Source organism: Solanum stenotomum, chromosome 7 (assembly GCF_019186545.1).
Source record: "Solanum stenotomum isolate F172 chromosome 7, ASM1918654v1, whole genome shotgun sequence".
Classification (NCBI taxonomy): domain Eukaryota; kingdom Viridiplantae; phylum Streptophyta; class Magnoliopsida; order Solanales; family Solanaceae; genus Solanum; species Solanum stenotomum.
Genome location: NC_064288.1, coordinates 21,832,032 through 21,847,294, shown reverse-complemented (window position 1 = coordinate 21,847,294; position 15,263 = coordinate 21,832,032).

Sequence of the window (15,263 nt, the reverse complement as noted above, 5' to 3'; positions counted from 1 at the left end):
GGTGTTTCACATTTTTATATTGAGGAAGTGTATGGGCAATCCTTCACTTATAATACCTACTGAAAATATTGGTATTAAGGAAAACCTATCTTATAAGGAGATTCCCTTTGAGATACTTGATCGTCAGGTTCGCAAGTTGATGACCAATGAGGTAGCATTAGTTATGGTATTATGGAGAAATCAGTTTGTCGAGGAAGCTACATGGGAGGTTGAGGAAGATATGAATAAGAGATACCCACATCTCTTTGAGTCCGGAGAAATTAGAAATCAAGGTACTAATTCTCTTCTTAGTACTCTTTAATTGATTTACTGAATGCGTTAGATTTGTATGATCGGTGTTTAAGCTGGGTGTTAGATGTTATCACCCTTAGTTCTGCTTATAGTAATCTCATTCGAGGACGAATGTTCCCAAAGGGGAGATATTGTAACATTCAGCCTTAGAAAGATCTACATTTAGAAAGAACTATTTTGGGAAGAGTAAATTTGGAAATATTGGCAAGTTATACTAACTATGAGTTTTGGGTCAACTTCAAAGGACCATAACTTTCAATACAGGATAAGTTAGGTGGCCCATAAATATCTAATGAAAGGTCTTGGAATCCTCTTTCCAAGGCCACCCAGTTTGCTAATTTTCGAGCTCGTATGAGAGAGATATGGCCATTTGAAATCTATGTGTCTAGATAAGGAAAGTTACCCAAATTAGTGAGGGGTACTTTGGTCTTTTCCTTACCAATCAGATTAATTCAAAATTAGTATTACTTTTGTGGTCAAATCTGATTTGGGTCAGTTTACATAATCAAAACACGCTTAGGGTTTTGAGGAGAGTTCAAGGAAAAGGAGAAATGAGAAAAATCTAGGTGTTCTTCAAGATTTGTCGCAAATTCGAAGGTTGTTTCACCAACGGTTTGATCCTTAAGAGGTATGTGCATTCTCATAGTGTTGGGTGCATTCACCCACACACTAATCATGTTATTTCCAGTGCAATTTCGTTCTTGAAGTTCAAGAACTAGAGTTTTTGATGAGTTTTCTTAAAGTTTCATTCATATTCTTGATTGTCGAGGTTTTGTTGAGTTCTTGAGATAAATTTGAGTATTTTGAGGGTAGTTTTAGGTGGATTATCATATAAAAATGTTGGGTATTTAAATCTAAGTGAGTTGCGAAGAAACCATTAGAATCTAGGCGAATTGGGGTTAGAAAACGAGTAAGAAAATTTATCCGGAAATTCTGGGCAAGGGCTGGCAAGCCGCGCCAGCAATGCGCTAGAGAAGTTGATCTGTAGTTTGGCTCCTGGGGCTCCGCGTCATTCAGTGTGCTCCAACCTCCCTTTAGTAGTTTAGGGGCAGGCGCCCGACACGACTCAGTGTGCCAGGGTCGCCATGTCCCTGATAATTGTAACGTCTATCAAATACACTTCATCCAAGTTTAAGTACAGACAATTGTTAAGCAATATATAATCCAACAATTGAGTTGGGGTCAAATCCCATAGCCAGTGGTACCTATTTAAATTCAATCTAGAAGTATGAGTATGATCTAACTAGATATAGGAATATACATTATTGAAAAAGACATGAAACAAATTAAAAGGGGTGACATGAATGTCAGATGGGGGGTTTTGTTTTGCAATTATCAACTATAACGCAGTCACAAACAATTTAAAATAACATCAAGGAGAGGAATTCTCAGGATGTTATAGATTATAGGTAGATTTTGATATATGGGTAATTGAAACTACTAGTAAACAACTAAAAATGAGTGGGTAGGATAGACTATAAGGGAGATAGCTTTCTCTCGAACAACTATCCTGTAACAAGTGATTTCTTTCAAACATCAACAAGCATAACAATAAAGAACAACCCACACCTTAATTCATCCACTCTCTCGAGCTAGATGGGTAGGATTCGGTTTAGGATTCACTCTCTTGAGATGAAACCAAATCAACCCAATACCTACAAATCATTAACGAATAATCTTAGTTCTAAAACCTCTCTCTCGAGCAATCCAAGAACATAAAATTAAAACTATATTTGCAAATACAATTAATAAATTGAACCACAATTAATGATTAAACTCACTTTAATTTATCATTTAAACTAGTAATTAACAATAACTATAAACTAATTCAACCCATAATCACATGATCACACCCCAAGAATTGCGGTTTTAGCCAAACATCATAAAAGAGTCAAAACGGTTACCAAATCGATTAGCCATCATCTGGGTAAGAGTAATTTGGTCTTTACAACACTTCAATTTGCAGAAAATGCGAAACCCACTTGCAAAATCTCCAAAATCCTTCAAGTCTCCTAATAAACTATCCAAAACTCAAGAGAAAACTATCCTCAACTAATTTAGCTCAAGTCAGCATAAATCAACCTTAGTCAGCCTACTTCCACTCAGTTCATCTTGCTAAATTAATTGTTCAAAATCTAATTTATAGTTGAAAAAACATAAGCCACGAAAGGCAATTTGGCGAAGTAAGTCAGGTTCACCGAACGACTCGGTGAACCGTCGAATGCTCTCTTCTATTGCCTTTTTGCCTTGGCACTCAGCATCCTCAAGTCCTGTAACTTTGGGCAATCTCTCTTTGCATCGCGGAACTGCTCGGTAGTTTGCCGACAGCCCCTTTCTGTCGCCAACTTGGTTTCTTCCCTCAAGGCTGGCACATTGGAACTTTAGGCGATCAAATTAGCCACTCAACGACACGCCAAGTGTTCTTGTCGATCCTCAGGCTCACTTTTCTTCACTTCTTCAACTTGTTTTATTCCTTTCTGACAGTTAGTGTCCTTGCTTTTCGCCTCAATCCATATAACTAAAAATCAAGGCTTTAACATTAGCTTATGGGACAAATTAAGCATTTGAGGACACTGAATATATATAAACAAAGGCCCGAATGAGTCCAAATCCTGGACTCATCAACACCCCCAACTTAAACTTTTGCTTGTCATCAAGTAAAACTCAAAATCAGTAGTTCAAAAAAGATGTCTGAAACAGTGCTACATAAGACTCAACATGAATGGGCATAACAAGATTCAATTTACTTATGCAATGATCAATTGTGCACTCAAGGATTCAAATTGTGACTAACCATTATCAAAGATGCTCAAGTTCACAATACTTGCTTCAAATGCAAGTTCAAGCTCAACAAAGGTACCTAAATGCCCTCACAACAAGGATTATTCCCAATTCACACAAATTTTATTCAACAATTTATATTTTCGGAATCATATACGACTCTGACACTCACAATGATGAACACATGCATGACTTCACCCATAGGTTTACCCTTATTTTTCCAATCAACGTTTGTTTCAGCTCACTCAAGATCAAAAAGGTCTTTTCAAGGCTTGTAACGGGGCTGAGTGTAAAGGTATGCTCATTTAGGATCAGTGGCTTCTACCTTCATGAAGTGCGGTTTGAACATCACTTTATTCCTTTTCTTTAGCATTTTACTCATGCTCATAATTCACCCCATTATTCAACTTCAAATGAATTACCGGATACCCCATTTCTTTTACAACTTCCACTACTTTATTTCAAAACTTTTTCATTCTTTTTCTTTGCTTTCTTCTTTTCCCTTTTTTTTTACATGGAGGGGTTCCATCTTTTTCAAAACCATTGCTCAAGGGGGGAGGGCATTTCTTACACTTCTTGATACTTCTTCTCTTTTCACAACACCCCCAATTTAGGCTTTTGGACTAAGTTGGCTATTCAAACAAACTACACTTCACGAAAGTTATGGGTGAATGGATAAAAAGTGGTCTCTATTGTTCAAGTTTCTTCCAAGAAAAGGATAATGCTGAAGAGGGTTCAAGAAAGGTTCACACATCTCACAAGGTTGGCTAGAAAAGTGGTATATTGTCAAATTGTTTCACTTTTCAAAATTGTTGCCTAAGATCATTTCAAGTGGTTGTATCACTTAGTCAACCGGACCAACAGGGTAAATTCTAGGTGTCATTACACACAATGTTCAAGGTAATCTCATCACACAAGGAATTGTCACCAATATCAAACAAGACTCCACACTTTCTAGCTAGTGTGCAATGTTTATCACAAGAGACTCATTCGATAACCGTCTAATTACAACGTGATGCTAAAAGTTCTCACATTGTCTATGCAACTTCATTTGGCCTCATCGTAGACATATTCATTTCATTCAATTAGGAGCACTATTCAAGTTATCAGTATTGATCATAAATGATACTCAAATTCACACAAGAATAACTACAATCACACATAATAGAGGTGGCACACATTTTAAAAATAGGTTTAAAACCATTCCCATTCAAAAAAGGAGCAACAAGCTCAAGAATCCATAAGATTAAGATCAAAACACAATCATATCACATATATACATCACAAAACCCAATATTCACAAACAAAATATAATCACAAGAGGTAGGTATGGAAATACCTCACCCCACCCACAAAAGAAAAGCAGTTTTCCTCAAATGCAACTAACATAAAGATAATCAGTAAAAACAACAGAGAGGGAGGTAAAAATGTCATCCTGCACGGCTAAGCCTGGGTGAAGTTTGCATCTCAATCACCCCATCTATTTAGGCATTAGTGCCAGGGGTCACACTTTAGGATTGGGCATCAGTTCCCGGTGTAGCAACAACTGTGGCTCTACCAGAACCTGCCATAGAGGTATATGTCAACAATGTCTAAATGATTGACTGTACTATCACCTCCTCTAAATCAAGCATGTCCATATAAATGGTTGCCTTCTTAATATCGAGTTGCTCCTCATCTGTCTCAGCCTCTGACTCAGCAACATCAACATTCTCTATAGTATCATCTCCGGTGGTAGCTGGAGGCATATCAGAACGTGACGAGACATCTGTACCCAGAACATTAGGAACCTCTATTGACTCGAAAAGTGAAGTGAAGTCTGTTCACTTCAGATGGTCCGCATCCTTCCTCAGCTCGGAAACCTCGACATTCAAAGATGTAACCTCACTGGTAACCCATTCCTCTTTCAGAAATCTCTACTCTCACTTTGAGAGCATCAATGAAAGCCCGGAGAGGTGTCAATGCAACTGTAATGGATCTCTTAATCATCCAGGGTACTCACCCTCTAACTAGGAAGCCCGCACATCAGTAGAATGGGCTAGGTGCCCTATCTTGAATAGCATGGACTGATTGATTGGAGTCCTCGAAGGAGTGGTACGAATAGTAGCTTCAGGGGCTAGGATGCAGCAGAAGTACTCCGAGCCTGGGAAGGAGTGGAAGTAGATATACCTGAAGGCCCGAAGGCCGAGTAGGCAAGGTTGCCTCTGCAGGTAATGAGTCAATGTCAACCTTTAGAGATGTATCCACTGGAGCTTCTCACCTCTTATCAGCCTCGTCCCATGTGTACTCAGCCTCTATGCGGCAGATATATGTGGAAGATGTAGTTATAACCTCAATATCTCTCTTCTCGTCATGAGGAACTCCAGCTCGACGATACAACTCTGTGATGAGTACTGGGAAAGGAAGGGACGTCTGACACTGTTTGGCCATCTCATGCTCGATGATTAGCCCCATGTTAAGGATCTTCCTGGCTATGATACTCCCAAGGAAGGCTGCCTTTGGGTGGTAGATGATAGATTCGTTCTGAGATGGCATGATCGAGCTGCTAATAAATACAAACCAGTATCTCGCAATCACATTGATATCCTTCTTCTCTATAGGCGCTCCGGCCTCAATCGACATCGGGGTAATGTCAAAAATCAATGGTGCCAGTCAACCCTTCAAGTCATCCAGAGTCTTCGTAGTAGTCAAACTATGGTACTCATGCACAAAGTCTAGATCCTGGTCATGTACAATGTTGATACCATTGCTGCTACATCTAACATGTCGTCCTCTGACCTTCTCAGACTCCACTCACCCGAAGGCACTGGCCTTCTTCTTTCCCTTAGGTACCAGGTCACAGTAGGCAGCATAGAATTCTCGAACTCATGTCGGAATATAAGGGCCACAGGGCCTGGTAAATTTCTCAAACCTATGAAATTGAGGGTGTTGTACTGGTTTGGATACTTTTCCACTAGTCCATCCATGGACATTCTCTTTTCTTCTAGGATGGTCCTCAATCCCTCGGCCTTTAACCGGTTGTGTAACTGGGGAGGACTACCCTGAACATGTGGTGTTGGAACCACCGTCTATGCTGGAGCTGGCATTGAATCTGCAGCAGGAGGGTTCGACTCCAAAATCCTAGATGGATCTTGATGAGCTTTTGCACGAATCCTGCTCGCCGGTTCTATAGTAATTGGCTATCCTCAGGCTCAGAGAATAAAGCATGAGAATCAAAGGATTCCCCATCACTGCCGGAGTTGTGCTCCGGTCTCTCAACTACGGGCGCCTTGCCTTTACCCTTACCTCCCTTTAGAGGTACTTTCTTGCTCTTTGTAGTGGAAGCAACTGCTCCATCATTGATCACAATACCCTGTGCTCTTTTGTGGGGCGGCATGCCACTTTCATCCAAATTGGTTCTAGCCATATCTGTATAACACATCAAAAAGTGTTAGAAATAATTCAAGAAAGTTGCAGAAATCAAGTTGCAGAAAGACTCATCTAACCAGTCGGCGAGTTAGAGAGTCTCTTAGGCAAGCCAGATCGGGTTCGCCGAAAGGACCATCTCTAACGATTTCAAGAATTAAGGCATGTCGGTGATGCTCAAGGCCATTCAGCTAATCCCTGACACTAATCGATGAGCTTAGACTAGCCCGCCGAATATTACAGTGTATTTTAGGGGTTAGGGGTGCAGAAAAGGCGATCAAAGGAACCTTTCGGCGAGTACTCGGCGAGCTAAGGCTTCCTGCCTAAAGTTACAGACTCATTTAAACCAAAACATGAAATTAAGGGCGGTCAAAGAGGGACTTTGGCGAACTGCCAAACCATTTGGCGAGCTCGACGCAGCTCGCCAAACTCCCAACGTGCCAATTTTCAACCTCGTTTCCCAAGATCAAGCCCTCAACCCCTAAATTAAAAATCAAACATATACACTATGCAAATAGTACTGGAACCATATGACCCATGCCTTTGAGGTACTCAGACTAAACTTGGCCATTTGACGACTTTTGCCCTTAAAAATGACATCAAACGCTCCATCATTGGGCAAATTATGTCATTTGGCACAATTTGAGGTTACTTGGACTTCACCCAACTAGACCCAATACAAAATAACTGCAACTTAATAATTTAGAACCGAATTTAATGCACAAAACACGGGAAACCATCTTTTTAAGCATTTAGGCGCAAGTTCAAACACATTAAGGGCAATCCAACACATAAAGCACAATTTAAGCAATTACCCAACACATATCAACACACAATTTCCTATTGCATTTGAGTTTAACCACTGAACTAAAGTACGGAGTTCTGAAAACCAACTTGTATGCCGAATTGAGAAATTGAAAAGCTAGACGACAAAGTATTCCAACTCCAAGTACAAGATCACACACAAAAAGCAAATGAAATAGCAAAAATAAGGAATATCTAAAGTTCGGGTGAAAGTGCACGGGGTTAGAAATGAGAGAATATGAAAGATTTTAAAATTTTAAATCATTTGGCATTTTAAAACCTTTCAGTTCACGGCCTTTTCGGGAATAAGTCGACCACGCCGAACCACTCGGTGATGCGCCGAGTGATACTTTACCTCGCTGAGTTTTACAGGACCTCCAGTAAAATTGGGAGTTCAAACGACGGACAAAAATTGGACTCGCTGACGTGTTCGGCGAGTCACAGATTAAACAATTGGCCCGCCGAGTTTTACAGACTTCCATTTCGGGTTTTGTGGGTCCAACAACGGTCTAAGTTGAGCTCGCCGACCTCTTCGACTAGTCGCCGATTGGACTTTTGGTTCGCCAAAATGCCTTTTTTTCACACTTCTCACTTTTTAATCTGCACAATCAACACTCGTAATTCATAATTAAAAGCTAAAGCATTAAAACCTTGGGTTGCCTCCCAAGAAGCGCCTTAGTTAATGTCGTGGAACGACTAAAGTACCCATTCAAGCTTCAGTTTTTGGTGTTTGCCATTGTATCAATAGGCAACCCCCTTGTTGTCTTGGATTCAAATGTGAAGAAATTTCACCCATTTGGGTCTCCAGCTGCTTGATAGAGACTGAGTGAGAGGTCACCATCTAATTGATAGTCGAGACATACCCTTTCATTTCTTTCAACACTTTGTCGGACCCTTCAACCTTTTTGAGGATGCGTGAGAGCATGTCTTCCGTATGGCCACCCTCAGATTCCTCGGGCTTTTGATGCTCATGGGAAGGAACATACCTATCCTTCTTCCCCTCTCTTTCCTTCCAAGTGGCATTGCGATCACGCCACTCTCTGTCACGGTCTCTGCAACCGTCATCTCTATTTCAATCTTGATTTCCACCCGGTCTTGGCTAGTTTGCACGATAGCCTCATCCTTGATTGGCTAGGAAGTTCACTTTCTCATTGTACAATACCTCAAAATTTGCTTCATTGGGCCTTACTCCACTAACACCCACATCATTAACACTCTTTGTACCAACACCCATGACATTCTTAGCCAAGATGTCCAGTTGGGTCATTATTTTGGCCATGTTTTGGTCTCTCTCTTGATCTTTTTCGATCTGTTCTTATTTCAGTCTAAAATTGAGAAGAGAGGCCTGGTCCTCACGAGGGTACTATGCCCTATTGATCTTGGTCATGCAGTCAAGCAGTTGGGATGCTACTTCATAGTGTTGTTTCATTATCCCAACAGGAACAAGTTGATCAGCAACTCTTTTGTTCACCGAGTCGAGGCTCCTATAGAATTATTGCAACAACACATTATTTGGAAGTTTATGAGTTGGGGATTGCAACATTAACTTATTAAACTTCAGCCAAGTCTCGTGGATTGGCTCACCTTCCAAGCGTTTCAAACCTTGCATATTATCCCTAAGAGTCATCATCTTAGATGGGGGAACGAATCACACTTGGAATGCCGTAATAAGCTCGTCCCAAGAAGTGATGTAATCTCCTGGAAACTTAGCCAACCACTTGCTACCCTCGCCCATCAGAGAAAATGGGAACAACCTGAGATAGACTGATTCTTGCGATATACTCTTAAATGAGAATGGACCGCATACGTCCACAAAGTTTCGGCAGTGGCGCCATTTTGATAATTGTAACGTCTATCAAATACACTTCATCCATTTTTAAGTGCAGATAGTCGTTAAGAAATATATAACCCAATAATTGAGTTGGTGTCAAATCCCACAAGGAGCGGTACATGTTCAAATTCAGTCAAGAAGTATAAGTATGATCTCACTAGATATAGAACATACATTATCGGAAAGACATGAAAAAATTAAAAGGGGTGAGACGAATGTCAGATGGGGGTTTTGGTTTGCAATTATCAACTACAACGCAGTCACAAACAATTTGAAATAACAATAAGGAGAGGAATTGTCGGGATGTGATCGATTATAGGCAAATTTTGATATATAGGTAATTGAAACTACTAGTAAACAACTAATTAGTGAGTAGGCTCGACTATAAGAGATATAGCTTTCTCTCAAACAACTATCCCAAATCAGGTGATTTCTTTCGAACATCAACAAGCATAACAATCAAGAACAACCCACACCTTAATTCATCCACTCTCTCGAGCTAGATGGGTAGGATTGGGTTTAGAATTCACTCTCTCGAGCTGAATTCAAATCAACCCAATACTTACAAATCATTAACCAATAATCTTAGTTATAAAACCTCTCTCTCGAGCAAGCCAAGAAGACAAAATTAGAACTACATTTGCAACTACAATTCATAAATTGAACCACAATTAATGGTTAAACTCACCTTCAATTTATCATTTAAACTAATAATTAACAATACCCATAAACTAATTCAACCCTTAATCACATGATCATACCCCAAAATTGGGGTTTTAGCCAAACATCATAAAAGAGTAAAAACGGTACCAAATCGATTAGCCATCAACTAGGTAAGAGTAATTTAGTCTTTACAACGCTTCGATTTGCAAAAAAGTCGAAACCCAGTAGCAAAATCTCCAAAATACTTCAACTCTCCTAAGAAACTATCCAAAACTCCAGAGAAAACTATCCTAAACAAATTTAGCTCAAGTCAGCATAAATCAACCTACTTCCGCTCGTTTCAGCTTGCTAAATTAATTGTTCAAAATCTAATTTATAGTCACCAAACATTACCACGAAAGGCCATTTAGCGAAGTCGGGTTCGCCAAACCACTCGGCGAACCACCCTATGCTCTCTTCTATCACCTTTTTACCTTGGAACTCAGCATCCTCAAGTCCTATAACTTTGGGCGATCTCTCTTTGCATCGCGGAACTGGTCGGCGATTCGCCGACTACCCTTTTTTGTCGCCGACTTGGTTTCTTCCCTTAGGGCTGGCACACTTGTTCTTAAGTCGGTCAAATTAGCCACTCAGCAACACGCCAAGTGCTCTTGTCGATCCTCAAGCTCGCCTTTCTCTACTTCTTCAGCTTGTTTTGTTCCTCTTTACCTGTTAGTGTCCTTGCTTTTCTTCTCAATTCATATATCTTAAAATCAAGGCTTTAACATCAGTTTATGGCCCAAATTAAGCATTTGAGGACATTAAATCTATATAAACAAATCCCCAAATGAGTCCAAGTCTCGAACTCATCAGTCTGCTACCCTTCCATCCTTGTTTTCGTACGACTTACCTTGAATCATACTTATGTTTCCTACTCAATATCTACATTCTAATTACATCTATATATCGAGAGATCATTCATAACATGAATCGTAACCTTTAATCCATAATTCAAATTCAGTGTAGAGTTAAGAGTTAAGTCTTGAGAGTTCTTCTGAGTCATTTTAATAAGTCTTTTACATTCATTTTAAACTATATTTCAGACTTGAGCATTTGAGTTTGAGAAAGAGTAGAGTTGAGTTCATTTTCTTAAAAATTATATATGGGAACTAAGTATTCCCAAAAGTAAATGTTTTCACATTTAAGACGAAAGGAAACACCGATTTCTGAAAGAGTTTTCGAGCAGTTTTGAGTACTATCTCTTTTAAGGGAAAGATTTTGAGTAATAATTTCAAACTAGAGAAAAAGTTATGTTTTTAAACATATGAGCTAGTTATATTTTAGGAGTTGTATTGAGCACTGATATAGGGACGAGTTCAGATAACTCAAAGTCCTCATAAACCATGTAACCAATGTGGGTAGAAAGGGTCATACTTTTTAGATTATTCCTTATTTCTTTTAAAGCATAGACTAGTGGATCCACTTAGTAGTAGGTCCTATACCCCGGCAACGTATATGATAGTTCTAGCAGTATGGACTAGACGATGTATCATCACATATCTCATAGTGATGGATGTCGATTAGAGAATCTCCCATAGAGTTTATTTTGTATTTTCATATACAAACAGAGTTATTTTGTATTCTTGCATACGAACTGAGTATATTGTATTTTTAAATACATGAATTCGTTATCTACTATTTTAAAAGATTTTCTTTATAATGCATCTTTACTACTGCTTTATATTGAAATGAGTTTAGTATCCCTGCGTTGAGTTGAGATGAGGTAAACGTGTATTTCAGTTCCAGTTTAAACTTATGTATTGTGTTTAGATTTCCCCTCACATGCTCATACATTCCATGTATTGATGCCATTTGGCCTCAATCTTTTACGATGAAGATAGGTAACCAGGATCAACATCTAACGCTTCGTTGATTCAGTTGAGTCCACAATTGTTTGGTGAGCTTCATTGCTTCCAGATGATCCCTTGTTTGCTTTTAGTATTTCAGTTGTTAGGATGATCAGGGTCTTGTCCCGATATCCCTCATAGTATTAGAGGCTTCATAGATAGATAAACAATAGTTCATGAGTTTTTTCATTTCCAGTTGTTTATGTCTAGACTTGAGTTGCCTCTTTAGCTAGTTGAATGTTTACTACTAAAACATTCTGAGTTTATATTTTGAAACTTTTGAATTAAAACTTTCATTTGAGTTTATTGTATTATGAGTAATTCTTACGCTAAGAGTTAAGCTAGTCCAAGGGTTCTTTTGGGGGACAGCAATGGTTCTCGAGTGCCAGTCGCAACCATGATGTAGGCTCGAGGTGTGACAATCTGGAACTATCCAGCTTTTGGAAGCTTAAAATGCAACACAAATGGTTGTAGTAAAGTGGTGGTCTTGTACCATTGACTATAGAAATTTATTTATTTATCACAAAAAAGATATTAGATGGTGTTTGGGAGATTCCTTGGGCTATTTCTATTGATGTGAGAAGGATTAATGAGTTGTTGACCAAAGGGAATGTGGAGATTGAGCATATATCTAAAGAAGGGAACAAATTGGCGGATTGTTTAACTAATAATGTTTTTCATTTTCTAGGTAAAAATACAATTACAATAATATACAATCAGGTTAAAGAATTACAACTTTAGGATAGAGCTATTCTTCAATTGAAAAAAATGCAAAATCCCCAATTTTTTCATTAAGAAAGTACAAAATAAGGATTTTATTGTACATATAAACAACTCAAGACGAAATGAAGGCGACTGAGAAGAAATATACCAACAGACACAAGAACATTTACAAGGAGTTAAATTTAGCTACAAATTAATAGATGGTTCAACACATACTTGTTCCTCCGAGATTGTATATAGTGGTATTAGTTCCTCTAGAACTCAATCTATACACAATGGATGAGTATTGGCGATGATACTGATAATATCGTGACTATTGCTCAGCTCGTTCTAGTCATTTTCTTGATCTATTTTTGTATTCTCAATCTTTGAGCCGAAGAACACTTTAACGAGGTTGATTCCATGGCATTTGTAAGAGTTTAAATGTCTACATGGAAGTCACTCAAGCTCATGGAGATGAATAAATCTTAGATGAGAAAGAGGCCATAGAAGGCCATTGAAGGGCCTCAAAGCTTTTGGCAAGCTGAGTTGATAAAGAACGTATAGTCCCATCCTGGTCTTAGACTTTGTTTCGTTCTTTCTCCTTCTTTATTTTTCCTTTTTGTTTGTTTCCCTTTTCATTTTGCATTCAAATCACTTTTTGTCTCACGTAGCATGTTTTCGTTGTGTTGTTTTAAAATAAATGGGTTTGCGGCTGGATTTGAACAAAAAAAAGATATCATAGAAAGAATATCTTAAAAAATAACTGACGCAACATCATCTTTACGATCTTAATCATTAAGAAACAAGGAAGAAATAAAAAAATAATGCACAATCTTTCTGACTCTTGTCGACATTCTCTCTCATAAGTCGATCACTGATGAGTCCAAAAATTGGACTCATTTAGAGCTTTATTTCGATAGGAATAGTGTCCTCAAATGCTTATTTTGTCTCAATATCTCATGAAAACTCGTGAGTTTCAAGTATTTGAAGTTTTAGTGGAAGCATGGACACTTAGGTGCAAAAAGGAACAAAAAGACTGAAAATAATGAAGAAGTTGAAGCTTGCGCATCGCCAAGCACGCTTGGAATTCACCGAAGTGACGCACTTCGCTCTTTGTTCCAATACGTGAAGCCTTGAGGGAGCAGCATCGAAAAGGCGATGAAAGGAGTAGTCGGCATTTCGCCAAATAATTCTGCGAAGCAGTACTAGGTTGCCCAATGACACAGAGCACAACGATGCTGAAGGCTAGTGCAAGACGGCGACAAACTACACCAAAGGGAAAATCACCGAGATAATCGGTGATTCCGACTAACCTCGTCGAAATATCCGCCAACACTATTTTATGAACTCTAAAAATACTAAAATTTTTATTAATATTTAAGAGTCGAACATTTATTTTAATTTCCAGAATAGAATAATACTTTTTGGGATACTTTCTCTCATGTTTGGAGAGGGTTTATGGGAGACTTGAAGAAAGAAGGATTTCATCTTCCCCAAGGGTCTTCTCCATTCTTCTTCCTTTGCTTAAATCAAGGTTTAATTCCTTATACCCATTTGATTTTAGTATCATTTTAGGTGTATTTTTTTATTTCATGATGTGTCGCTAAAAACCCCCATTCTTGGGGTGTGATTTAGCAAATATGTGTTGATATTGTTGCTGTGTGTTGCTTGATGATAGGATAGATGTATTTTAATGGTGATTTCACCTAGTGCTTTTGGTTTAATTTAATGCATTTTTAGTTGCAAATACAAAACCACCTATGTGTTTTTGGTTTGGCCGAAAGGGAGGTCGTGAAACCAAGACCGCTAGACTGATGACCTAAAGAGTGGGTCGACATGAGGTTCATCCCGAGATGGTGAGCCCTAGTCCCATATCCTAACACTCAGCTCGAGAGAGTGAGTGGGGTAAGTCGTAGGCTAACCTTCATACGGCAAATGGGTGTCCGAGAGGAACGTATTTGAAATGAGATAAGTTGCCCGAGAGAGAACTTATTTCAATCTAAAGCTTAGCCTAGTCATTATTATCTTTCAAATTTCAATATCGAAAGCATGTACCCAACGATTTATCTCAACTTGTATTGTTGTTACACCTCAAGAGCTTGTCCCCATACTTGATCTTCTTACTATATTTGTTGTGTTTTTACTACTTGTAACAAAACCCCCATTTGATATTTGACACCTTTGTGTCACCCCTTTTAATTTACAATGCTTTTAATCGTTAATGTCTTTAGCTACGACTAGTTTGAACTAAATTTTATTTTTCTACTGATTCTCAAAATCACTCCCTTGGGACACTACCCCAACCTTTGGTTGGGTTACTATATTATCGACGATCGTAGACACTCGTACTGTAGGTTAATGTCATTGGTCACGATAAGCATCAATCACTATTCAATAACCTTTATAGTATTCTTCAAGTTAAAGTAATATTTGAATAAAATAAGCATAAAGAATAATTAAAAGGCATATGTAATTATTTTTACACAGTGTTACAATGTCTCTATTTTAGAAATACAAAAATAATATCATGCATATGACTATTAACTAGTAAATTTGTTGAAATTTCACGCGATCGTGAAATTATGTTTAAACTTATTATACTCTTTTTTATAAAAATAAAAGGGACAAGGCACAAGTATTCACCTAGACTATGACCGATATCCTAGAGACTCCTTAACTAAACTAAACTCTTTAATTTGAAATTTGCATTATCAGACGTCTTCTTCTTGTTTTAATTTGAAGTTATAAAAAAAACTTTATTATTCTAAAAATGAAATAGAACACAAATTTCTTGTTGATTCGGAAAGGTAAGGTTATTTTTGTATATTTTTTTGTATTTATACCTTTTCATGTTGATTATTAGTTCTGATTTTAAGTTTTGTTTTTATGTCTAAATA